We start from the raw sequence: 25,292 nt of genomic DNA on the forward strand, positions 1-25,292 counted from the left end.
AAATATATACTTGAAACTGCCAAGTTTTTGGAGCCTTTCCTTGGTTCATGTATGGGTCTGGAACATATAGACATAGTGAATATGTAATTGAATAAATTACTGGCTGACTGAATAAACCTCTAGCTCTAAATGTAAAAGCATTGAGATCAGGAAACATCACTGTTCTCTATCTTAAAAAAGCATTAGGAAAAGATCATTTTTGCCACTAGATTCTAAGTGGTAACACAGAATTTGAAAAATCAGAAGCATGTGAAAAGAGTGACTTAGTTGTATCTGGGTATGGCTGAGAAAGAATTTTTCTCTCCTTTGATCTTTTAATCTCCATCAGACCTTACTCCTCTCAGGTAGCCTGAGAATGAAGCTATTTACTTTTGTCTCATCAGTTCTTCTTTGATCCTGACAGCTGCAGTCAATACAAAAGAAATACCACAGCCCCAGGAAAAGATTCCAGTGTCCCCACGTGGAGGACGTGCAGAGAACAGCATCATTCTTTGTCTCCCACATTCTTATCTACCTGGTGACAGGACAGTGACTTCTGCCCCCGTCTCTCTCACTAATAAGTAACCAGTCAACATGATTAGTATAGCCTCATTCCAAAATAGCTACATGTCTCACTAGGGTTCCTAAAAGGTAAGAACAGAGCTTCTAGTTTAAGTTGTATTGTATTTACGTAGTTTTTAGAGATGACAGAAGAAAAGCAGGATTACTTACCTCCTCAAGAAAAACCTTACAACTGCAACAAATGAATAAACATGTGGAAGAGAAACAAAAGGCCAAAAAGGGCAATGAGATATGGTGAGAGTATAATTTTTCTTTAAATAACAGTATATGAACATAGTGTCCAAATTTAATCACTGGGCACTGTTAATATTAAAAAAATTATGGAGATTGAGAATGATGGCAGAAAAATATAAACTTTTCAGTTTACAAAAGTGGAAAAAAGCAGTGCTTCATTATTTTCCTACTAAAGTCTAAAAAGATTATTCACAGACGATTTGTATGCAATAAGAGAGCAGTGATAGGCCGGGCACGGTGGCTCACACCTCTAATAGCAGCAATTTGGGAGGCCGAGGCGGGCGGATCACCTGAGATTGGGAGTTCGAGATCAGCCTGACCAACATGGAGAAACCCTGTCTCTACTAAAAATACAAAATAACCTGGGTGCGGTGGCACATGCCTGTAATCCCAGCTATTTGGAAGGCTGAAGCAGGACAATTGCTTGAACCCGGGAGGCAGAGGTTGCGGTGAGCCGAGATGGCGCCACTGCACTTCAGCCTGGGCAACAAGAGCAAAACTGTGTCTCAAAAAAAAAAAAAAAAAAAAGAGACAGAGAGAGAGAGAGAGCAGTAATTAGTTGGAAGCAGAATTATTTCATTAGGTTTAACACTTTTCTAACTTTTTCCCATAAAGTTAATAAAATCAAAGAAATACCATAGTCCTAAATATGGATATTACTGAGATTTGGGGCCAGACCATTACTTGTCACAAAGGCTTGTTCCATGCATTGCGGAATGTTTAGCAGAATCCCTGGCCTCTCCCCACTAGATGGATGTAATCCCTTTCCTGCAATCATGATGACAAAAATGTCTCCAGACATTGCCAGATGCCCACTGGGAACGAATCACCGCTGTTTGAGAACCACCGCCTCAGACACCATGCACCTTGATTTCAGCAAGACATCTCAGCAAATCTCCAGTGACATCCTCTGCAAAAGGCTGAAATACCTCAGCCATCTGACACTCAACTGTCTGGGAAACTCATTCATTTTGAACATAGCCTAGAGGAAACAAGGAAAGAAAACCGGTTTTCTCACTAGAATTCAAAGTGTAACCCATAGGAAGGCTTTGGTCCCTCTAGGGAAGCACTTACTCTCTCTCTCCTTTTTTTTTTTCTTTGAGATGGAGTGTTTTTTGACAAGGAGCTCCTGTCTCCCACGTTGGAGTACAATGGCGCAATCTTGGTTTACTGAACCCTCTGCCTTCTGGGTTCCAGCCAATCTCCTGCCTCAGCCTCCCTAGCAGCTGGTATTACAGGTGTGAGCCACTGGGCCCCGCCTCTCCTTTTAAATTATTACAAAATATCCCAAACATGCAAAGCAAAATGTTAATATCTGATGGCTTCAATTGGTTATTTGATTTCCAAATCCAAGAATGGATAAGAAGAAAGTAAGAAGAGACATCGTAGCCAGGTGTGGCGTGGCGGCTCACGCCCCATAATTCCAGCACATTGGGAGGCCAAGGAGGGTGGGTCACCTGAGGTCGGGAGTTCAAGACCAGCTTGGCCAACCTGGTGAAACCTCGTCTGTACTAAAAATACAAATATTAGCCAGGCCTGGTGGCACCTGCCTGTAATCCCAGCGACTTGGGAGGTTGAGACAGCAGAATCGCTTGAACCCTGGAGGCAGAGGTTGCAGTGAGCCAGGATTGTGGCATTGCACTCCAGCCTGGGCAACAAGAGCAAAACTCCATTTAAAAAAAAAAAAAGGAGAAAAAGAGACATTGTGTGTCACTGGTAGGAACCCTGACACACTCATGACAATAAGAAAGAAAATAGGGCCTGGCAAGGTGGCTCATGCCTGTAATCCCAGCACTTCGGGAGGCCAAGGTCGGCAGAACTCTAGAGGTCAGAAGTTTGAGACTAGCTTGGCCAACATGGTGAAATCCTGTCTCTATTAAAAATACAAAAATTAGCCGGGTGTGGTGGCATGTCTCGAAAAAATAAAAACAAAAAAAGAAGGAAAACATAAATTATAAAAGTCAAACGTATTTCTGAAGAAATAGCAAATCCGAGGGATGATACTCCTACATTTTATGTATGGTTATTTGGGCCATGTTAGTCTTTGGCATCCTACCTTAAAACGCATATGACCAGCCAGGATGATGACATGTCTGGAAACAGATCATGAAGGACAGCTGGAGAAACTAGGATTGTTTGTTTAGATTAGAAAATATAGGTCGGGCGCGGTGGCTCAAGCCTGTAATCCCAGCACTTTGGGAGGCCGAGACGGGCGGATCACAAGGTCAGGAGATCAAGACCATCCTGGCTAACATGGTGAAACCCCGTCTCTACTAAAAATACAAAAAACTAGCCGGGCGAGGTGGCGGGCGCCTGTAGTCCCAGCTACTCGGGAGGCTGAGGCAGGAGAATGGCGTGAACCCGGGAGGCGGAGCTTGCAGTGAGCTGAGATCCGGCCACTGCACTCCAGCCTGGGCGGCAGAGCGAGACTCCGTCTCAAAAAAAAAAAAAAAAAAAAAAGAAAATATAAGATGTAGGCCCCAGCACTTTGGGAGGCTGAGGCGGGCAGCTCACCTGAGGTCAGGAGTTTGAGACCAGCCTGACCAACGTCGAGAAATCCATCTCTACAGGCCGAGCGCGGTGGCTCAAGCCTGTAATCCCAGCACTTTGGGAAGCCGAGGCGGGCGGATCACAAGGTCAGGAGATCGAGACCACAGTGAAACCCCGTCTCTACTAAAAATACAAAAAATTAGCCGGGCGCGGTGGCGGGCGCCTGTAGTCCTAGCTACTCAGGAGGCTGAGGCAGGAGAATGGCGTGAACCCAGGAGGCGGAGCTTGCAGTGAGCCGAGATCGCGCCACTGCACTCCAGCCTGGGCAACAGCGTGAGACTCCGTCTCAAAAAACAAAACAAAACAAAACAAAACAAAACAAAACAAAAAGAAATCCATCTCTACTAAAAATACAAAATTAGCCGGGTGCGGTGGTGCATACCTGTAATCCCAGCTACTCGGGAGGCTGAGGCAGGAGAATTGCTTGAACCTGGGAGGCAGAGCTTGCAGTGAGCTGAGATCGCACCACTGCACTCCAGTCTAGGCAAAAAGTGCAAAACTCCGTCTCAAAAATAAATAAATAAATAAAAGATGTTGGGAGAGAATGTGATAACTCTCTTCCAATATTCGATGTGCTTAGAAAAATATGTACTTTTCAGGAACCCCAAATGGAAATGGGCATCAAATTTATATAACATTTATAGTCACCTTAGTGTAATGGGAAGAACTTTCTGATAACTAGAGCTATCAAAACATAATGGGCTGTCTTGTAAGTTTTTCACTGATGGCTTTCCCCCTGAATTCCAGAGTTATGTATCACTTGATCTTGGCCAAAAGGCTTAGAAGCAATCAGAGTCATGTATATATATAGCCTGTCTTATTTGTACCTAGGTGGTCAAAAAGCCTCTCACATTAATCATAGCCAACGGAGAAGTTCTGTTTATTTTTCAAACTCCCAAATCTTTTACTTTTCTAGTCTTTTACATCTCAGTAAATGTTATCACTATTCACTGAATTCCAAAAACTAGGATTATTTAGGATTTTTCTCTTTCCCACTCCTTCCACATCCAATCCATCAACAAACACTGTTATCTTGGCTGGGTGTGGTGGCTCATGCCTGTAATGCTAGCACTTTGGGAGGCCGATGCGGGTGGATCACCTGAGGTCAGGAATTTGAGACCAGCCTGGCCAACATGGTGAAAACCCGTCTCTACTAAAAAAAAAAAAAAAAAAAAAATTAGCCGGGCGTGGTGGTGGGCATCTGTAATCCCAGCTACTTGGGAGGCTAAGGCAGGAGAATCGTTTGAACCCAGGAGGCGGAGACTGCAGTGAGCTGAGACTGTGGCACTACACTCCAGCTTGGGCAACAGAGCAAGACTTCGTCTCAAAAAAAAAAAAAAAAAAAAAAAAAAGTGTAGAATAAATCAATGGTGGTGTCATACAGTAAAATACTCTGTAGCCATTAAAAAGAATGAAATATCACAATATATATTGACTTGAAAACGTCGAGCTGGGCGTGGTGGTGACTCATGCCTATAATCCCAGCACTTTGGAAGGCTGAGGCAGGCGGATCACTTGAAGTCAGGAGTTCAAGAACAGCCCGGGCAACAAAGTAAAATCTTATCTTGTGCGTGGTGCAACCAGAGCTACTAGGGAGACTACTAGGGAAGGCCTGCTTGAGCCTTTGAATTTGAGGTTGCAATAAGCCATGACTGCACCACTGTACTCCACCCTATGCAACGGAGAAAGATCCTACCTCAAAACAAAAACAAAAACAAAAAAACCTTTTGAGTATGTGTATATATTAGCACACATACACATATTATGTACACACATTGTAGATGAATATAGACACATACTGTCTACTTAGGTGCATGTATGGTTTTACAAAAATGGCATCATATAAACACATATATCATTTCAGTAGTTTGATATTTTCTCACCCAACAATATATTATGGAAATTATTTACATCAGTACATTCAGATACGCTGCACAATGGTATGTAATGTGGTAGGGAACCCCATAATTTATTGTCTGTTTAGGTTGCTTTGCTATTAGAAATAAAGCTACAATAAACATACTTGTGCATTTATCCTTGTGAATTCCTTTTATTTATTTATTTATTTATTTATTTATTTATTTATTTAGAGATGGAGTCTCACTCTCTAACCTAGGATGGAGTACAGTGGCACAATCTCGACTCACTGTAACCTCCACCTCCCAGGTTCAAGTGATTCTCCTGCCTCAGCCTCATGAGTAGCTGGGATTACACGTGTGTGTCACCATGCTTAGCTAATTTTTATACTTTTAGTAGAGGCAGGGTCTCACTATGTTGCCCATGTTAGTCTCAAACTTTCAGGTTCAAGCGATCCTCCCGTGTCAGCCTCCCAAAACACTGGCATTACAGGTGTGAGCCACTGTGCCTAGCCTCCATTTCTTTGTGAATTTCTGAGGGTATTTTGTAGAAAAAACTTGTAGATATGGAATTGCTAGTTCAAAGTTACATGTATTTTAAATGTCAAAAAGAATTGCTAAATTACCCTCTCTTGAATAACTAATTTTTATTCCTTCTATTATAATTATATAAAGAGAATCTTTTTGGCCGGGCGCGGTGGCTCAAGCCTGTAATCCCAGCACTTTGGGAGGCCGAGGCGGGCGGATCACAACGTCAGGAGATCGAGACCACAGTGAAACCCCGTCTCTACTAAAAATACAAAAAATTAGCCGGGCGCGGTGGCGGGCGCCTGTAGTCCTAGCTACTCAGGAGGCTGAGGCAGGAGAATGGCGTGAACCCAGGAGGCGGAGCTTGCAGTGAGCCGAGATCGCGCCACTGCACTCCAGCCTGGGCAACAGCGTGAGACTCCGTCTCAAAAAAAAAAAAAAAAAAAAAAAAAAAAAGAGTATCTTTTTTTTTTGTTGGAGCCCCGCCGAAACTGATATTCATCTCTGTTTAATTTGTGCAAGCTCAGCTGGGCGCGGTGGCTCATGCCTGTAATCCCAGCACTTTGGGAGGCCAAGGCGGGTGGATCACCAGGTCAGGAGATCGAGACCATCCTGGCTAACATGGTGAAACCCCATCTCTATTAAAAATACAAAAATTAGCCGGGCGTGGTGGCAGGTGCCTTTAGTCCCAGCTACTCAGGAGGCTGAGGCAGGAGAATGGCGTGAACCCAGCACGCGGAGCTGGCAGTGAGCCACTACACTCCTGCCTGGGTGACAGAGCAAGACTCCATCTTAAAAAAAAAAAAAAAATTGTGCAGGCTCATAGGTGAAACAGAATATCATTTCTGTGTTGATTATTAGCAAGTATATTCACACATAATCATGTTTTTGCTGTGGTTGATAAGATTTGTGTGGTTTGCTTCCTCATACAAGATACCCAGCATTACTTCAAAAAAGGCAGTGGCAAAAAGTATGTTTAGAATGATCTAATTTTTTTTTTTTTTTTGAGACAGGGTCTTGCTGTGTTATGCAAGCTGGAATGCAGTGGCACGATCTCAGCTCACTGCAGCCTCGACTTCCAGAGCTCAAGTGATTCCCCCACCTCAGCCTCCCCAGTAGCTAGGACTACAGGTGCTCACCATCATGCCTGGTCTTGAAGTGTGTATTTTTTGTAGAGACAGGGTTTTGCTTTATTGCCCAGACTGGTCTCAAACTCTTAAGATCAAGCGATTTACCCGCCCCCGCTTTCCAAAGTGCTGGGATTACAGGCATGAGCCACTGTGCCCAGCCTTAATTCATTTTTTTTTTTTCGAGACAGAGTCTCGCTCTATCATGCAGGCTGGAGTGCAATGGCAGGATCTCAGCTCACTGCAACCTCCACCTCCCAGTTCAAGCAATTCTAGTGCCTCAGCCTCTCAAGTAGGTGGGACTACAGATGAACACCACCACGCTCGGCTAATTTTTGTATTTTTTGTAGAGATGGGGTTTTGCCGTGTTGGTCAGGCAGCTCTCAAACTCCTGACGTCAGGTGATCTGCCCACCTTGACCTCCCAAAGTGCTGGGATTACAGGCATGAGCCACCACACCTGGTCCCTTAATTCTTGTAAATAAATGAATTGTACAGAAACACATACACTCACTGGGTGCGGTGGCTCACGCCTATAATCCCAACACTTTTGAAGGCCGATGCGGGTGGATCACCTGAGGTCAAGAGTTCGAAACCAGCCTGACCAACATGGAGAAACCTCATCTCTACTAAAAATATTAAAAAATTAGCTGGGCATGTTGGCACATGCCTGTAATCGCAGCTACTCAGGAGGATGAGGCAGGAGAATCACTTGAACCCAGGAGGCGGAGGTTATGGTGAGCCGAGATCACGCCATTGCACTCCAGCCTGGGCAATAGGAGCGAAACTCTGAAAACAAACAAACAAACAAATAAAAAACAGAAACACATACGCACATATATGCACATGTACATGTGCTGCACAGGAAAAAAATGGAGCATTATACCAAACTATTAATAGTGGTTAACGCTAATGAGTGATATTATAGGAACCTTTCACTTATCTGATTTTTCTTTGAAATAATAAAAATTTAAAAATAAGCATGCTTTGTTTTATAGCAAAAAATAACACTCAGTAGAAAATACATTTAAACACAGACAGGATTATATCATTGTAGTGCTCAAAACTGTTCAATGGCTTGCTGCCAATAGAATAAAATTCATATTCATTAAAGTAGCACTCAGGGCTTGACACAATTTATCTTAATTTCCGTTTACTTACTCCTATCTAATCTAGTTACACCAGACTACTTCTGTATTCTTTTTTTTGTGATTTTCTCTGCTTGAAATATGTTATTTACCTTTTCTGTCTGTTGACACACCCTTCAAGGTCCAGCTTAAATGTTCCTCTGCTCTCGTTCTTTCCAAGCCTGAGAAATAACCATGCTTTCCTGAGTGTTTACCGTCCATTCGAGAGGAAGCACGGGAAACGTATAAGACTCATAACTTCCTGTGGGGACACTGCATATGACTGTGCAGCTTGCATCTGACTGCGTGCACGTTGGGGTTTATGGAAATGGTGCCGCCCAGGGTCAGGCGCTGCACGATGACTGGTCTTGAAGCGGGGACGTGGGGAGAGACACATAATTCAGGCAAGAGATAGCAGAGGTGTGAAAATGTCTAGGCAGACTTCCTCTTTAAGTAGTAGTCACTCTAACAAAGTACGACGGAGAGAGACAAGACTAAATAGTGTGATAGGTTGAGGGTACAGTGTGAGCATGGGCTTGAAGGAGAGTATGGTGTATTTGTGATTTCAGCCTGACTGCAGTGGGGTGTGCCAAGGGGTGAGAAGAGGCCAGAAGGAGAGCAGGATAATATCACAAATATCCAAGCATGCCAGGTATGACAGGTCAAGGAGTTTGGACTTTTTTTTTTTTTTCTTTTTTTTAAGACAGAGTCTTGCTCTGTCTGGAATGCAGTGGCACAATCTCAGCTCACTGTAACCTCCGCCTCCCAGGTTCAAGCGTTTCTCCTGTCTCAGCCTCCCAAGCGGCTAGGATTACAGGCGCCTGCCACCATGCCCGGCTAATTTTTGTATTTTTAGTAGAGACAGGATTTCACCCTGTTGGCCAGGCTGGTCTCGAACTCCTGACCTCAGGTGATCTGACTGCCTCGGCCTCCAAAAGTGTTGTGATTACAGGCCTGAGCCACCGCACCCATCCTGGACTTTCTTCTGAGTACCCCAGAGAGCTGGTAGGTTACACACAGTAATAACATGATTGAATTTAGATTTTAAAGAGATTACAGACTACACTGTAGAAACTAGTAAGGAGGCTATTATACAAAGAGATAACGAGTACTGAAACTGAAGTACTGGCAGTGGCTCAGAGGCTCAGGTATCAAAAGTACATCTAATGCAAACTTCAGCTTTCCAGTAGACTTCCTTGAGAGGCAGATCTCATGATTTCTTGTTTGATTTCATTTTTTCTCAACACAGATGGGAAAAATAAGACATAGATACAGTTATGACAAAAAAAAAAAAGAAGAAATAGATGACAAAGCAAGAAAATTAACACAGAATATGACCTTGGAGTTTTCATTCAATAAACGTTTAATGATCAACTACCATATACTGGGCCCTCCTGGCACTGTTCTCTGTATACTCATAGAGAGATATCACATTCTTTTTTTTTTTTTTTTTTTGAGATTTTGCCCAAGTTGGAGTGCAATGGCGTGATCTTGGCTCACCGCAACCTCCGCCTCCCGAGTTAAAGCGATTCTCCTGCCTCAACCTCCTGAGTAGCTGGGATTACAGGCATGCACCACCACCCCGGCTAATTTTGTATTTTTAGTAGAGACGGGGTTTCTCCATGTTGGTCAGGCTGGTCTCGAACTCCCGACCTCAGGTGATCCACCTGCCTCAGCCTCCTAAAGTGCTGGGATTACAGGTGCAAGCCACCGCGCCCGGCTGAGAGACACCACATTCGTTTTTTTTTTTTTTTTTTTTTTGAGATGGAGTCTGGCTCTGTCACCCAGGCTGGAATGCAGTGACCGGATCTCAGCTCACTGCAAGCTCCGCCTCCTGGGTTTATGCCATTCTCCTGCTTCAGCCTCTGGAGTAGCTGGGACTACAGGCGCCCGCCGCCTCGCCCGGCTAGTTTTTTGTATTTTTTTAGTAGAGATGGGGTTTCACCGTGTTAGCCAGGATGGTCTTGATCTCCTGACCTCGTGATCCACCCGTCTCGGCCTCCCAAAGTGCTGGGATTACAGGCTTGAGAAACCGCGCCCGGCGAGATACCACATTCTTATGTCTTAAAGCCATTGTTGCATTTCTAGATACATGCTATCTGCTCGTAGAGAAGAGACTTTCTGAAGCCTGGTTGCCCTCGTCATAGGAGCAAGTCTTCTAAAAAATATTTCAGCTAGTCTAAGTTTCTTTCTTCACAACAGAGGCAAGGGTATGCATTCACTACAAGATCAAGTGCTGACAACTTGGCATTTGCTCCTTCTTCTTTAGCATTATTGACCTTGAATCCTACTGGTCTTGGAATAACTATGAATAACTTTATGTCCATCCTCTGCAAGAAGCCTGTCTCACCTTTCCCTCTCTCTGCCATGTTGGAATGAACTATTGTTCCTCAGGCCTTTCACAGTTTTCACCAGGGGGATTTCCCCAAGTTGGGGGCATGTTTATATTCATCTCTAATTGATCCATATCACTCTCCCTCTCCTGTTTGACTTTTATTGCAGCCACTTTGGAGCCATAGATAAGATTTAAAGCCTAAGAAAAACAGAAGAGGTGTCTGGGAGGGAGCATAGGCAAGACAAGGGGAAAACTGAAGCAAGTTGACAACCCCCAGGCAGTAGGTACAAGAATCCCTGTCTACAAAGTCCTCTAGTGCCTGGAGACACCAGTTCATGCTTAAGTTTCAGAGTTAGGTTCTGGGAACAGACACTAGTGATCTGCAAGCTTCTTTCTAGTTCTATACCTAGTTCTAAAATTATACAATTCTCATTGTAAGATATCACCAACATGTCTGTTCACAAGGTTCATTTGTAAAGAGACCTAAGCAATTATTTTTTTTTTGTAAACAATTCTTAATTAAAATTAGGATTGAGGATTTGAGACTCATAGATACATTTGGGAATAGTAGAAGTTAAACTTCTGCTATTTATCCCATAGTTCCTTCAGTAGATTTCTGTGAAAGCTATTGGGGCTGGGGGCAGTGGCTCACGCCTGTAATCCTAGCACTTTGGGAGGCCAAGGCAGGCAGATGACGAGGTCAAGAGATTGAGACCATCCTGGCCAACATTGTGAAACCCTGTCTCTACTTAAAAAAATGCAAAAATTAGCTGGGTGTGGTGGCACGTGCCTGTAGTCCCAGCTACTCGGGAGGGTGAGGCAGGAGAATGCCTTGAATCTGGGAGGCGGAGGTTGCACTGAGCCAAGATCGGGCCACTGAACCCAGCCTGGGCAACAGAGCAAAACTCTGTCTCAAAAACAGCAACAAGAAAACTATCCAAAACATTGGTTCCTTTTGGTTTCTCTGACAATCTGAACATCAGTAGCAAGACAAAATAATATTAGCTAGAAAATTAAAGTCGTGCGATGTGTTTTGAAGGAAAGTAATTTCTTCTTAATATGATGGATAAAAGAAATACGTAGGGTTGCCAGATTTAGCACAAACAAGCAAACAAACAGGATGTCCAGTTAAATTTGAATTTCAGATCAAAGATTAATACTTTTTAAAGCATAAACATGTCCCATATAATGTTTGAGACATATCTATACTAAAAAGCAAACAGACAAAACACTATTTTATCCAACAATCTTAAACAGAGGTTGCTAAAGTTCTGTTCCACCCAATAGGCTGTTAGGAGGATTAAGTTAGATAAAGTGCAGCCAGGCGCGGTGGCTCACGCCTGTAATCCCAGCACTTTGGGAGGCCGAGGCGGGCGGATCACGGGGTCAGGAGATCGAGACCATCCTGGCTAACAGGGTGAAACCCCGTCTCTACTAAAAATACAAAAATTAGCCAGGCTTGGTGGCGGACACCTGTAGTCCCAGCTACTCTGGAGGCTGATGCAGGAGAATGGCGGGAACCGGGGAGGCGGAGCTTGCAGTGAGCCAAGATTGCACCACTGCACACCTGCCTCGGCAACTGAGCGAGATTCCGTCTAAAAAAAAAAAGAAAGAAAGAAAAGAAAAACTATCTCTAACCCATCTTAAACTTTTACTAGGGTGCAAGAGGAACAATTTAAGAGTGCATAACTGCTGAGGAAGAGCACTGTGACAGCATCGATGGAAATTTTTAAATGGAGCAGCACCTTATACTCTGGAACTTTGCTTAGGGTTTGCTTACCAATTGATGCTTCTAAAATTTTAGCAGTCATTAAGGGTCACTTCAAAGTCTTGTTAATACGGATTTCCTGATATCATTCTGCTGAGATTCTGACTCAGCAGGTCTGGGATGCAGCTGAGAATTTGCATGTCTAACAGCCTCCCGGAAGATGCTGATGTCGTTCATCTGTAGATAACCACCACACTTGAAGTAGTACTGGATAAAGTTTATTGTTTTAGAATGGTGCAGTGGCCCACGCCTGTAATTCCAGCACTTTGGGAGGCTGAAGTGGGCGGATCACCTGAGGTCAGGGGTTCCAGACCAGCCTGGCCAACATGTCAAAACCCCATCTATACTAAAAATACCAAAAGTAGCCCGGCGTGGTGGCACCTACTCGGGAGGCTGAGACAGGAGAATCCCTTGAATCCAGGAGGCGGAGGGTGCGGTGAACTGAGATTGCGTCATTGCACTCCTGCCTGGGCAACAAGAGAGAAACTCTGTCTCAAAAATAAATAAATAAATAAGTAAAAACTATTAAGAAGATAATTGATATAAGGACATATATTAACATTTTTATTGGAAATGAAAAAGGAAGTCAGGCTTTTTGCTTCCAAAGCCAAAAGATTTGGCTCACGGGTTTGCCCACAAACAGTAGCTTTGTCATTTAGTTTATATTTCCATAAACTGAATGATCTATGTCTGTATTCCAAGGTTTTTCTTTTTTTTTTTTAAGTTAAAATCTACAAAGTTTTTGTGTATGGTTTGTACAGTTTTGGGGACAAGTGAAGGGCTGAAACTTAGTTGTGCAGTTTTGTGGGATATGTAGAGGCTAAAATACAGCCTGCAATCCACTGGCCAGGCTCTCCTCCTCATCTAGAGGAAGGAGCACATTTTTCTTTACACATGGGTACCATTCCTAGAAAACCTGCTTTTTCCCAGAAGGGCACCTTTGCCTAATTTGCATAAAGGCACTGGAAAAACTAGCAATGGCCCTGAAAGCATGTATACCAAATACTAGACAGTAGAAATTAATCCCTGGAAGCTACCTCAACATAAAACATTTTCTTAGATTTCACTTAAAAACATGTAGAGGGAATCGCTTGAACCCAGAAGGCAGAGGTTGCAGTGAGCCGCGATTGCGCCAGTGCACTCTAGCTTGGGAGACAGAGTGAGATTTCATCCAAAAACAAAAAACAAAAAACAAAAACCACTGTAGAGGAAATACATAGTTTAGTTTTCTTTTCTTTTCTTTTCTTTTTTTTTTGGCTTTTTTTTTTTTTAATTATTATGTGAGTAAACAAACCAAAAGAAGAAGAAGAAGAAGACCATTGCTCCAAACTCTTTTCAATGTTGGTCTGGTGCCTATTCCTCACCTTGCACTGCCAATCTGCACATCTCCCCTCTCTCTTTGGTTGTTCCTTTTGGCTGCTTCTTTCTTTAAACAACTACGGTTTATGAAAATAGTTGACAAGTGAGTGCAGTGGTGAGCAGCCTAAAATCCTGACTCAATACTGATGGAAGCAATCTGTTTAACAACCTCAGAAAGACTGTGTGAGTCATTTGTGGATTCTCATCTGGAAATGATCCTAAATCCTAGAATCTTCACCACAAGGCGTTTTTCTTGCAGTGATTCTTGGAGTCTTTTTTTTTTTTTTTTGAGATGGAGTCTCACTCTGTTGCCCGGGCTGGAGTGCAGTGGCAGGATCTCAGCTCACTGCAAGCTCCGCTTCCCGGGTTCACACCATTCTCCTGCCTCAGCCTCCCGAGTAGCTGGGACTACAGGCGCCCGCCACCTCGCCCGGCTAGTTTTTGGATTTTTTAGTAGAGACGGGGTTTCACCGTGTTAGCCAGGATGGTCTCGAACTCCTGACCTCGTGATCCGCCCGTCTCGGCCTCCCAAAGTGCTGGGATTACAGGCTTGAGCCACCGCGCCCGGCCAGATTCTTGGAGTCTTGACATTCAAACTGGTCCTTCAAGCTGGGATTCTTTCCCTTTGTGCCTCTGATCAAGTCAGCACACACCTTCTCCAAGGATTTCACGCTGTGGCTGGTTGGGGTAATCCTCATTCAGTGAATTGTCACCTCTGGATCCAAGAGTGTATTTCTGGAGTTTTGTAAAGCCTAGGGCAGTGTGGCTATCCTGACCAACTAGTTCCTCAAGGAATGGCCAGGAGGACATGGCTCTCCCTCCAAGAGCCCTCTACTACCTTCTAGACCTCATTATACTCTCACCCTGAGGCAATTTCCTTTCCTTTTATCTTCTCCCTGATCTTCTCCCTAAATGTTCCCACATTTATCCTCTTCTCCAAGGGCTTTGTTTCTTCAGGCCTAACTAAATACACAGTCCACAAGCGACCTCAGCTGTACCTATGCTAATTCTCACTTCCAGTTTTTCTCCAGGGGCAGTACTGGGAGGGATGGCGCAAAGATATGCACTGCCACCTGGTGGCCAACTGCTAACCAGCTCTGGTAATACCAAGGATGCTATTAGCACCATAGCAACGGGCTCTGGAGGAGGATTTGCAGAAGCACCAGGCGTGGGCGGAGCAGTGTCAGCTCCTTCTTTGGTAATAGCATTCTCTCTGCCTGGAATTATCTTTCCAAATCTATTTCTCACAAAATTCTTTTCATCTTTCAAAGTCCATATAAATGCCACTTTTACCATGATCCCCTTCCTGATCCTTCAAGTTAGTGGATCTCACTTCTCTGAAAGTACTAAAGGGTAGGTTCAGCATTTCACTTGTAACTCAGCATTCAGAGTAATGTTGCTCTTTGCCTACTTCAAACTGTTGCTCATCCCCTAAAAACTCAGCTCCTTTTAAGTGCATGCCATCAGGATATTGTAATAATCTGCTGATCTCCTGGGTCACTTTCCCCACATACCCTGAAAATTTAGAAGCCTGATTCATTCTCTGGGTTTACACCACTCCTACTGTCATCAGTCTGGGCTATTCCATGATGCATGGAGACAATTAATCGAATAGGCTGGCCCTCAGTTTCTTGTCCACTCATTTCCAATCATCTTGTTTTCCAGTCCACCTCAGTCACTTATTCCCATGGTTAATACTCCAGCCCTGGTTATTTATAATAAATGGGCTTGGCTGGGTGCGGTGGCTCATGCCTGTAATCCCAGCACCTTGGGAGGCTGAGGCGGGTGGATCACGAGGTTAGGAGTTCAAGACCAGCCTGGCCAGGATGGTGAATGGTGAAACTCCGTCTCCACTAAAAATACAAAAATTAGCTGGATGTGGTGGCGGGCGCCTGTAATCCAAGCTACTTGGGAGGCTGAGGCAGAGAATTGCTTGAATCCGGGAGGCGGAGGTTGCAGTGAGCCAAGATCACACCAGTGCACTCCAGCCTGGGCAACAGAGCAAGAGTCCATCTCAAAAAAAAAAAAAAAAAAAAAAAGGGCTGCTTGCATAACCTGTATTATTTTGCATCTCATCCTGACCATCACTTCCTCTGTAACCATGTATTGATAGAAGCAGAATCTCTAAACTATTAACCTTATCAATTTTTCACTGCCCATCAGTCTTCTGTTTTTGCTTTCCACGTCACCCAACTTAAATTCCTTGATTCACCACACTAAACACTTCTTTGCATAAATGAGCAACTCCTGGGCACTCCTTTCCCCTGTCACATTCTCTGGTAAGAACTCAACTTTTGGCCAGGTGCAGTGGCTCACACATGAAGTCCCAGCACTTTGGGAGGCCAAGGCAGGCAGATCGCTTGAGGCCAGGAGATCGAGACCATCCTGGTCAACATGGTAAAACCTCGCCTCTACTAAAAAAAGAAAAGAAATGGCATGAAAATTGCTTGAACCCAGGAGGCAGAGGTTGCAGTGAGTAGAGATCATGCCACTGGACTCCAGCTTGGGTGACAGAGACTCTATCTCAAGGTGTGCTACACTTGAAAAGAACTGTTTGAGTTCTCTAATTTATATAAACAGTCATCTGGAGAACAGGCATGGAAACGATATTAAGGGTATGGGATAATGGTGGAAGCAACATAGAGTTGGATCAGGCTGAATTTATTGATTTGGGCCCACTAAGTAGGGACTCTGCTTTTAATGTTGCAGCTCGGAAATTTACAAAACCTTCTAATAGTTTATTTGCTTGGTTAGCTGAAATATAGATTAAAAGACGGCCCACTGTGAGGAGTTGGAAATGCCTCATCTCCCTTGGTTTAATGTAGAGGAAGGGATCCAAAGGCTTAGGGAGATTGGGATGGTGGAGTGGGTTAGTCACTTTAGACCTACTCATCCCAGCTGGGAAGGTCCAGAAGATATACCCTCGACCAATGCCTTGTGAAATAGATTTGTGAGGCCAGTACCTGCATCTTTGAGGAGCCCTGTAATTGCTCTTCTCTGTATGTCAGATCTTTTTTTTTTTTTTTTTTTTTTTTTTTTTGAGACAGAGTCTCACTCTGTCACCCAGGCTAAGAGTGCAGTGGTGCAATCTCAGCTCACTGCAACCTCAGCCTCCCGGGTTCAAGTGATTCTCCTGCTTCACCCACCTGAGTAGCTGGGATTACAGGTACCCCCTACTATGCCCAGCTAATTTTTTTGTTGTTGTTGTATTTTCAGTAGATACAGGGTTTCACCATGTTGGCCAGGCTGGTCTCGAACTCCTGACCCCATGGTTCACCCACCTCAGCCTCCCAAAGTGCTGGGATTACAGGCGTGAGCCCCCGCGCCTGTAATCTAACAGTGGGAACTGCAGTCACTCAACTACACAAATTAAATACAATGGGAATAATTGGATGCCAAGGTAGCAGGAGCCAAGTGGTGGCACTCGACCATCAAAGGCAAGGTAGTGTAGCTACCATAATGGACAGCAGAGGCAAAGTGGCAATCAGAATAGTCTGACTCTTGTAGAGTTCTAGCATTGGCTAATTAATCACGGTGTTCCTGTAAGTGAAATTGATAGGAAGCCTACTGCATTCTTACTTAATTTATACAAGCAGAAAACTTCTAGATTGAGTGGACAAAAGATAAATTTGAATTACAAAATCAGAGAATCACGGCCACTCAGTTGATTTCCAGATCTGAGCCAATTTACAGACCCAGAGCCCCTTGAATGAAGGAGAGATCAGGTCCCCTTGAGGAAGGACCCCACTACATTACCGATCATTTATGTAGTGAATCTTTCTCCCATCCCTCCCCAAGGAGACCTCTGTCCTTTTTTTTTTTTTTTTTTTTTTTTTTTTTTGAGACGGAGTCTCACGCTGTTGCCCAGGCTGGAGTGCAGTGGCGCGATCTCGGCTCACTGCAAGCTCCGCCTCCCGGGTTCCCACCATTCTCCTGCCTCAGCCTCCTGAGTAGCTGGGACTACAGGCGCCCGCCACCGCGCCCGGCTAATTTTTTGTATTTTTAGTAGAGACGGGGTTTCACTGTGGTCTCGATCTCCTGACGTTGTGATCCGCCCGCCTCGGCCTCCCAAAGTGCTGGGATTACAGGCTTGAGCCACCGCGCCCGGCCCTTTTTTTTTTTTTTCTGAGATGGAGTCTCACTCTGTTGCCCAGGCTAGAGTGCAGTGGTGCGATCTCGGCTCACTGCAACCACCACCTCCCAAGTTCAAGCGATTCTCCTGCCTCAGCCTCCTGAGTAGCTGGGATTACAGGCATGTGCCACCATGCCCCATTAATTTTTTGTATTTTTAGTAGAGATGCGATTTCACCATGTTGGTCAGGCTGGTCTTGAACTCCTGACCTTGTGATCCACCTGCCTTGACCTCCCAAAGTGTTGGGATTACAAGTGTGAGCCACTGCACCTCGCCAACCTCCATCCTTTTACCAGGGTAATTGTGCACTGGGGAAAGAGAAATGAACAGACATTTTGAAGACTACTGGACACTGGCTGTGAGCTGATGTTGATTCCAGGGGACCCAAAACATCACTGTGGTCCTCCAGTTAAACTCAGGGCTTATGGAGATCAGGTAATTAATGGAGTTTTAGCTCAGGTCTGACTTACAGTGAGTCCAGTGGGTCTCCAGACTCATCCTGTGGTCATCTCCTCAGTGCCAAAATGCATAATTGGCATAGACATACTTAGCAGCTGGCAGAACCCTCACAGTGGCTCCCTGACTGGTAGGGTGAGGGCCTATTATGGTGGGAAGGGCCAAACGGAAGCCAATAGAGCTGACTCTACCTAGATAAATAGTAAATCAAAAACAATATCACATCCCTGGAGGGATTGCAGAGATTAGTGCTACCATGAAGGACTTGAAAGACGCAGAGGTGGTGATTCTTAGCACATCCTCATTCAACTCTCCCATTTTGCCTGTGCAGAAGACAGATGGATCTTGGAGAATGACAGTGGATTATCATATGTTTAACCAAGTGGTGACTCCAATTGCAGCTGCTGTACCAGATGTGATTTCATTGCTTGAGTAAATTAACTCATCTCCTGGTACCTGGTGTGCAGCCATTGACTTGACAAATGCCTTTTCCTCCATTCCTGTTCATAAGGCCCACCAGAAGCAAGTTGCCTTCATCTGGCAAGGCCATTAATACACTTTTACTGTCCTACCTCAGAGGTAGGACAACTCTCCGGCTTTGTGTCATAATCGGATTCGGAGACACCTTGATCACTTTTTGCTTCCACCAGATATCACACTGGGACATTACATTGATGACATTATGCCAATTGAATCCAGTGAACAAGAAGTAGCAAACACTCTGGACTTATTGGTGAGACATTTGTGTGCCAGAGGATGGGAAATAAATTCGACTAAAATTCAGGGACCTTCTACCTCAGTAAAATTTCCAGGGGTCCAGTGGTGTGGGGTCTATTGAGATATTCTCTTTTTTTTTTTTTGAGATGGAGTTTCACTCTTGTTGACCAGGCTGGAGTGCAATGGTGTAATCTCGGCTCACTGTAACCTCCACCTCCTGGGATCAAGCGATTCTCCTGCCTCTGCCTCCTGAGTAGCTGGGATTACAGGATGTGCCACCACACTCGGCTAATTTTGTATTTTTAGTAGAGATGGGGTTTCTCCATGCTGGTCAGGCTGGTTTCAAACTTCTGACCTCAGGTGTTCCACCCGCCTCAGCCTCCCAAAGTGCTGTGATTACAGGAGTGAGCCACCGCACCTGGCCCCTTATGCCCGGCTAACTTTTTTATTTTTTAGTAAAAACAGGGTTTTGCCATAGTTGGCCAGGCTGGTCTCGAACTCCTGACCTCGTGATCTGCCCGCCTCGGCCTCCCAAAGTGCTAGGATTACAGGGGTAAGCCACGGTGCCCAGCCTAATTTTTGTATTATTAGTAGATTCAGGGTTTCACCATGTTGACCAGGCTGGTCTCGAACTCCTGACATCAAGTGATCCATCTGCCTTGACCTCCAAAAGTGCTGGGGATTACAGGCATGAGTCACTGCGCCTGGCCGAGATACTCCCTCTAAGGTAAAGGATAAGTTGCTGCATTTGGCTGCTCCTATGACCAAGAAAGAGGTACAATGCCTACTGGGCCTATTTGGATTTTGGAGGCAACACATCCCTCATTTGGGTGTGTTAGTTTGGTCCATTTATCGAGTGACCCAAAAGGCTGCCAGTTTTGAGTGGGGTCCAGAACAGAAGGCTCTGCAACAGGTCCTGGCTGCTTCTGCCACTTGGGCCATATGACCCAGAAGATCCAATGATGCTTCAGGTGTCAGTGGCAGAGGGATGCTGTTTGGAGCCTTTGGCAGACTCCCATAGGTGAATCACAGCAGAGACCTTTAGGATTTTAGAGCAAGGGGCCCTGTCATCTTCTGCAGATAACTACTCTCCTTTTGAGAGACAGCTCCTGGTCTATTACTGAGCTTTGGTGGAAACTGAACGTTTGACTATGGGACAAGTCACCATGCAACCTGAACTGCCTATCATGAACTGGGTGCTTTCTGACCAGTCTAGCCATAAAGTGGGTCATGCACAGCGGCATTCCATCATCAAATGGAAGTGGTATATATGTGATTGGGCTTCAGCAGGTCCTGAAGGCACAAGTAAGTTACATGAGGAAGTGGCTCAGATGCCCATGGTCTCCACTCCTTCCATCCTGCCTTCTCTCCCCGAGCCTGCACCAATGGCTTCTTGAGGAGTTCCCTATGATCAGTCGACAAAGGAAGAGGAGACTAGGGCCTGGTTTACAGACGGTTCTACACGATATGCAGGCACCACCTGAAAGTGGACAGCTGCAGCACTACAGCCCCTTTCTAGGACATCCTTGAAATACAGCGGACATCTTCCCAATGGGCAGAACTTCGAGCAGTGCGCCTGGCTGTGTATTTTGCATGGAAGGAGAAATGGTCAGATATGCGATTATGTACTGACTCATGGGCTGTAGCCAATGGGATGGCTGGATAGTCAGGGACTTGGAAGCAGCATGATTGGAAAATTGGTGACAAAGACATTTGAGGAAGACATGCAGATGGACCTCTCTAAGTGGTCAAAAACTGTGAAGATATTTGTATCCCATGTGAGTACTCACCAATGTGTTAACTCAGTGGATAGGATGACTCAGTGGATAGGATGACTTGTTCTGTGGACACCACTCAGCCTCTTTCCTCAGCCACCCATGTCATTACCCAATGGGCCGATGAACAAAATGGCCATGGTGGCAGGGATGGAGATTATGCAACATGGACTTCCACTCACCAAGGATGACCTGGCTACGGCCACTGCTGAGTGCCCAATTTGCCAGCAGCAGAGACCAACACTGAGCCCTCGATATGGCACCATTCCTTGGGGTAATCAGCCAGCTACCTGGTGGCAGGTTATTATACTGGACCTGTTCCATCATGGAAAAGACAAAGGTTTGTCCTCACTGGAATAGACGCTTACTCTAGATATGGGTTTGCTATCCTGCACGCAATGCTTCTGCCAAGACTACCAACCGTGGACTCACAGAATGCCTTATCCACCATCATGGTATTCCACACAGCACTGCCTCTGACCAAAGCACTCACTTTATGGCTAAAGAAGTGCGGCAGGCCAGGCACGGTGGCTCACGCCTGTAATTCCAGCACTTTGGCAGGCCAAGGCAGGTGGATCACGAGGTCAGGAGTTCGAGAGCAGCCTGGCCAAGATGGTGAAACCCTGCCTCTACTAAAAACACAAAAATTAGTCGGGGCCAGGCATGGTGGCTAATGTCTGTAATCTCAGCACTTTGGGAGGCCAAGGCGGGGGGATCACCTGAGGCCAGGAGTTCAAGACCAGTCTGGTCCAACATGGTGAAATCCCATCCCTACTAAAAATACAAAAATTAGCTGGGCATGGTGGCAGGTCCCTGCAATTCCAGCTACTTAGGAGACTGAGGCAGGAGAATCACTTGAACCCGGGAGTTGGAGGTTGCAGTGAGCTGAGATTATGCCACTGAACTCCAGCCTGGGTGACAGAGTGAAACTCCATCTCAAAAAAAAAAAAAATTAGCCAGGCGAGGTGGCCAGAACCTGTAACCTCATCTACTCAGGAGGCTGAGGCAGGAGAATCACTTGAACCCGGGAGGCAGAGGTTGCCGTGAGCTGAGATAGCACTGTTGCACTCCAGCCTGGGCGACAGAGCAAGACTCCATCTCAAAAAAAAAAAAAAAAAAAAAAAAAAAAAGTGTGGCAGTGGGCTTATGCTCATGAAATTCACTGGTCTTACCATGTTGCCCATCATCCTGAAGCAGCTGGATTGATAGGACAGTGGAATGGTCTTTTGAAGTCAGAATTACAATGCCAACTAAGTGACAATACTTTGCAGGGCTGGGGCAAAGTTCACCAGAAGGCCATGTATGCTCTGAATCAGCATCCAGTATATGGTACTGTTTCTCCCATAGTCAGGATTCACGGGTCCAGGAATCAAGGTGTGGAAGTGGAAGTGGCACCACTCACTGTCGCCGCTAGTGATCCACTAGCAAAATTTTTGCTTCCTGTCCCCACAATAGGCCTGTCTTCTAGGTCTTCTGCTGGCCTAGAAGTCTTAGTTCCAGAGGGAGGAATGCTGCTGCCAGGAGACACAACGATTCCATTAAACTGGAAGATTGCCACCTGGACACTTTGGACTCCTTCTACCTTTAAGTCAACAGGCTAAGAAGGGAGTTACAGTATTGGCTGGGATGATTCACCTGGACTATTAAGATGAAATTAGTCTACTACTCCACCACAATGGAGGTAAGGAAGAGTATGCATGGAATACAGGAGATTCATTAGGGCGTCCCTTAGTATTATCATGCCCTGTGATTAAGGTCAATGGGAAACTACAACAGCCCAATCCAGGGAGAACTACAAATGACCTAGACCCTTCAAGAATGAAGGTTTGGGTCAGTCCACTGGAAGAAAACGATGACCTGCTGAGGTGCTTGCTGAAGTCACAGGGAATACAGAATGGGTAGTACAAGGTAGTTGGCTGCGTGCGGTGGCTTACGCCTGTAATCCCAGCACTTTGGGAGGACAAGGCGGGTAGATCACAAGGTCAGGAGTTTGAGACCAGCCTGGCCAACACGATGAAACCCCAAGTCTACTAAAAATACAAAAATTAGCCAGGTGTGGTGGTGGGCACCTGTAATCCCAGCTACTCGGGAGGCTGAGGCAGGAGAATTGCTTGAATCCAGGAGGTGGAGTGTGCAGTGAGCCGAGGTCGTGCCACTGTACTCCAGCCTGGGTGACACAGCAAGACCCTGTCTCGGGATGGGGGGTGAGGGAAAAAGAGAAGGTAGTCATCAATACCAGCTACGATCACGTGACCAGCTGCAGATATGAAGACTGTAATTGTTATGAGTATTTCCTCCTTTTTTTTTTTTTTTTTTTTTGAGACGGAGTCTCTCTCTGTAGCCCAGGCTGGAGTGCAGTGGCCGGATCTCAGCTCACTGCAAGCTCCGCCTCCCGGGTTCACGCCATTCTCCTGCCTCAGCCTCCCGAGTAGCTGGGACTACAGGCACCCGCCACCTCGCCCGGCTAGTTTTTTGTATTTCTTAGTAGAGACGGGGTTTCACCGTGTTATCCAGGATGGTCTCGATCTCCTGACCTCGTGATCCACCCGTCTCGGCCTCCCAAAGTGCTGGGATTACAGGCTTGAGCCACCGCGCCCGGCCTTTCCTCCTTTCTTTTTTTGTTAAAAACATGTTTGTGCATGTATACACTTGTACTAAGAAAATATCTCCATTGAGGCTGGGTGTTGTGGGTCATGCCTGTAATCCCAGCACTTTGGGAGGCTGAGAAGGGCGAATCACCTGAGAGGTCAAGACCAGCCTGACCAACATGGAGAAACCCCATCTCTACTAAAAATACAAAATCAGCCAGGCGTGGTGGCGCATGCCTATAATCCCAGCTACTTGGGAGGCTGAGGCAAGAGAGTTGCTTGAACCCAGGAGGCGGAGGTTGTGGTGAGTCGAGATTGTGCTATTGCACTATAGCCTGGGCAATAACTGCGAAACTGTGTCAAAAAAAAAAAAAAAAAAAAAAGAAAATACCTTCATTTTATTTCCTTTCTTTTATCATGTGACATAAGATTTTTTGACTTCACATCAGCATTTAAGTATTGTTAACTTTATGTAGTAGTACTTGGGTTGGGAATTGGTGCGTTTCAGTTGTACAAACGGGCGTTCTGGCTCACACCTGTAATCCCAGCACTTTGGGAGGCAGAGGTGGGTGGATCACCTGAGGTCAGGAGTTTGAGACCAGCCTGGCCAACATGGCAAAACCCAGTCTCTATTAAAAATACAAAAATTAGCAGGGCTGTGGTGGCACACATCAGTAATCCCAGCTCCTCTGGAGGCTGAGGCAAGAGAATTGCTTGAGCCTAGGAGGTGGATCGTGGCGTGCACTTGTAGTCCCAGCTACTCAGGAGGCTGAGGCAGGAGAATTGTTTGAATCCCGGAGGTGGAGGTTGCAGCGAGCTGAGATTTTGCACCACTGCACTCCAGCCTGGGTGACAGAGTGAGACTCCATCTCAAAAGAAAACACACAAACAAAAAAAACCAAGTAACTTCTAGTCTTAAGTAGTAAAATCTAATTGTTAACTAAGTATGGGAGGCATAGCCAGACTCTGCAGTAGGGGGAGTTGGGTGGGGAGCTGGGATTGGGGGTAGGGGGCACAGCAGCTTCCTTCTTGGTTGGTACAGGAATAAACACCCAAAAAAGGGGATCGTTCTTTGACTAATTTCTGTGTTTCATATCTTGCTTTATTTTTTTCTTTATTATTATTATGATGTTTTCCTTTATGTGGAGAATGGAGTCTTGTTATATAGGCCAGGCAGGTCTCGAACTCCTGGGCTCAAGCTCTCCTCCCACTTCTGCCTCCCTAAGAGCTGAGATTGCAATCATGAGCCACCGCGCCTGGCCTCATATCTTGCTTTTACAGTGCTTCCTCTAAAGTCCTTCCAAAATAGTCATATTGTCATATATAACATAATATATATGTAACATAATATATATAACATAATACAGAATATATCATAATATATAACATAATATATAATATAATAATATATAATATATTAATAATTATATAATGTTATGTATTAATATTATATATAAATGTAAATATATAAATAATAAACATTATTTATATATAATAAATAACAAGTATTGTTTATATATAATATTAATAATATATAATATACAACATAATATATTATATATAAAACATAATAACAAGTGTCATATAAACCTATCATCTTTAAAAATGTATTGACTGGCCGGGCGCGGTGGCTCAAGCCTGTAATCCCAGCACTTTGGGAGGCCGAGACGGGCGGATCACGAGGTCAGGAGATCGAGACCATCCTGGCTAACACAGTGAAACCCCGTCTCTACTAAAAAATACAAAAAACTAGCCGGGCGAGGTGGCGGGCGCCTGTAGTCCCAGCTACTTGGGAGGCTGAGGCAGGAGAATGGCGTGAACCTGGGAGGCGGAGCTTGCAGTGAGCTGAGATCCGGCCACTGCACTCCAGCCTGGGCGGCAGAGCGAGACTCCGTCTCAAAAAAAAAAAAGTATTGACTTCTTAGATTTTCCAAAAGATATGGGGTTTCCAAAAGATACATATTTTGGAAAATGTGCAAAAGAAGAGGAACTGCTTCCCTTCACTAAGTATGCTCTGCTTCTCTAAGTATGTCTATTAAAATGTTCAGGAAAAAATCTGAGAGTTTGAGGTGCAAGGCATTTAAGATGCCAGTGAGTTCCCAGAAAACAAGTTTAGTGAAAGTCTTCCCAGAGGTGATCACATGTGGCAAATCCTTCATTTTAGGCATTATGTAATTTAA

At 45.0% G+C, this 25,292-nt stretch overlaps 1 long non-coding RNA gene across 1 annotated transcript in view; it reads right to left on the bottom strand.

Moving 5' to 3' along the window:
• Positions 1-25,292, bottom strand: part of LOC139356875 (uncharacterized) — a 67,757-nt gene that overhangs the window by 38,360 nt on the left and 4,105 nt on the right. The window contains exon 3 of the long non-coding RNA XR_011609357.1: positions 8,096-24,340. This is a non-coding gene — a long non-coding RNA (uncharacterized lncRNA). The remainder of the gene's footprint in view (positions 1-8,095; positions 24,341-25,292) is intronic.

This window comes from Macaca nemestrina, chromosome 10 (assembly GCF_043159975.1).
Source record: "Macaca nemestrina isolate mMacNem1 chromosome 10, mMacNem.hap1, whole genome shotgun sequence".
NCBI lineage: Eukaryota > Metazoa > Chordata > Mammalia > Primates > Cercopithecidae > Macaca > Macaca nemestrina.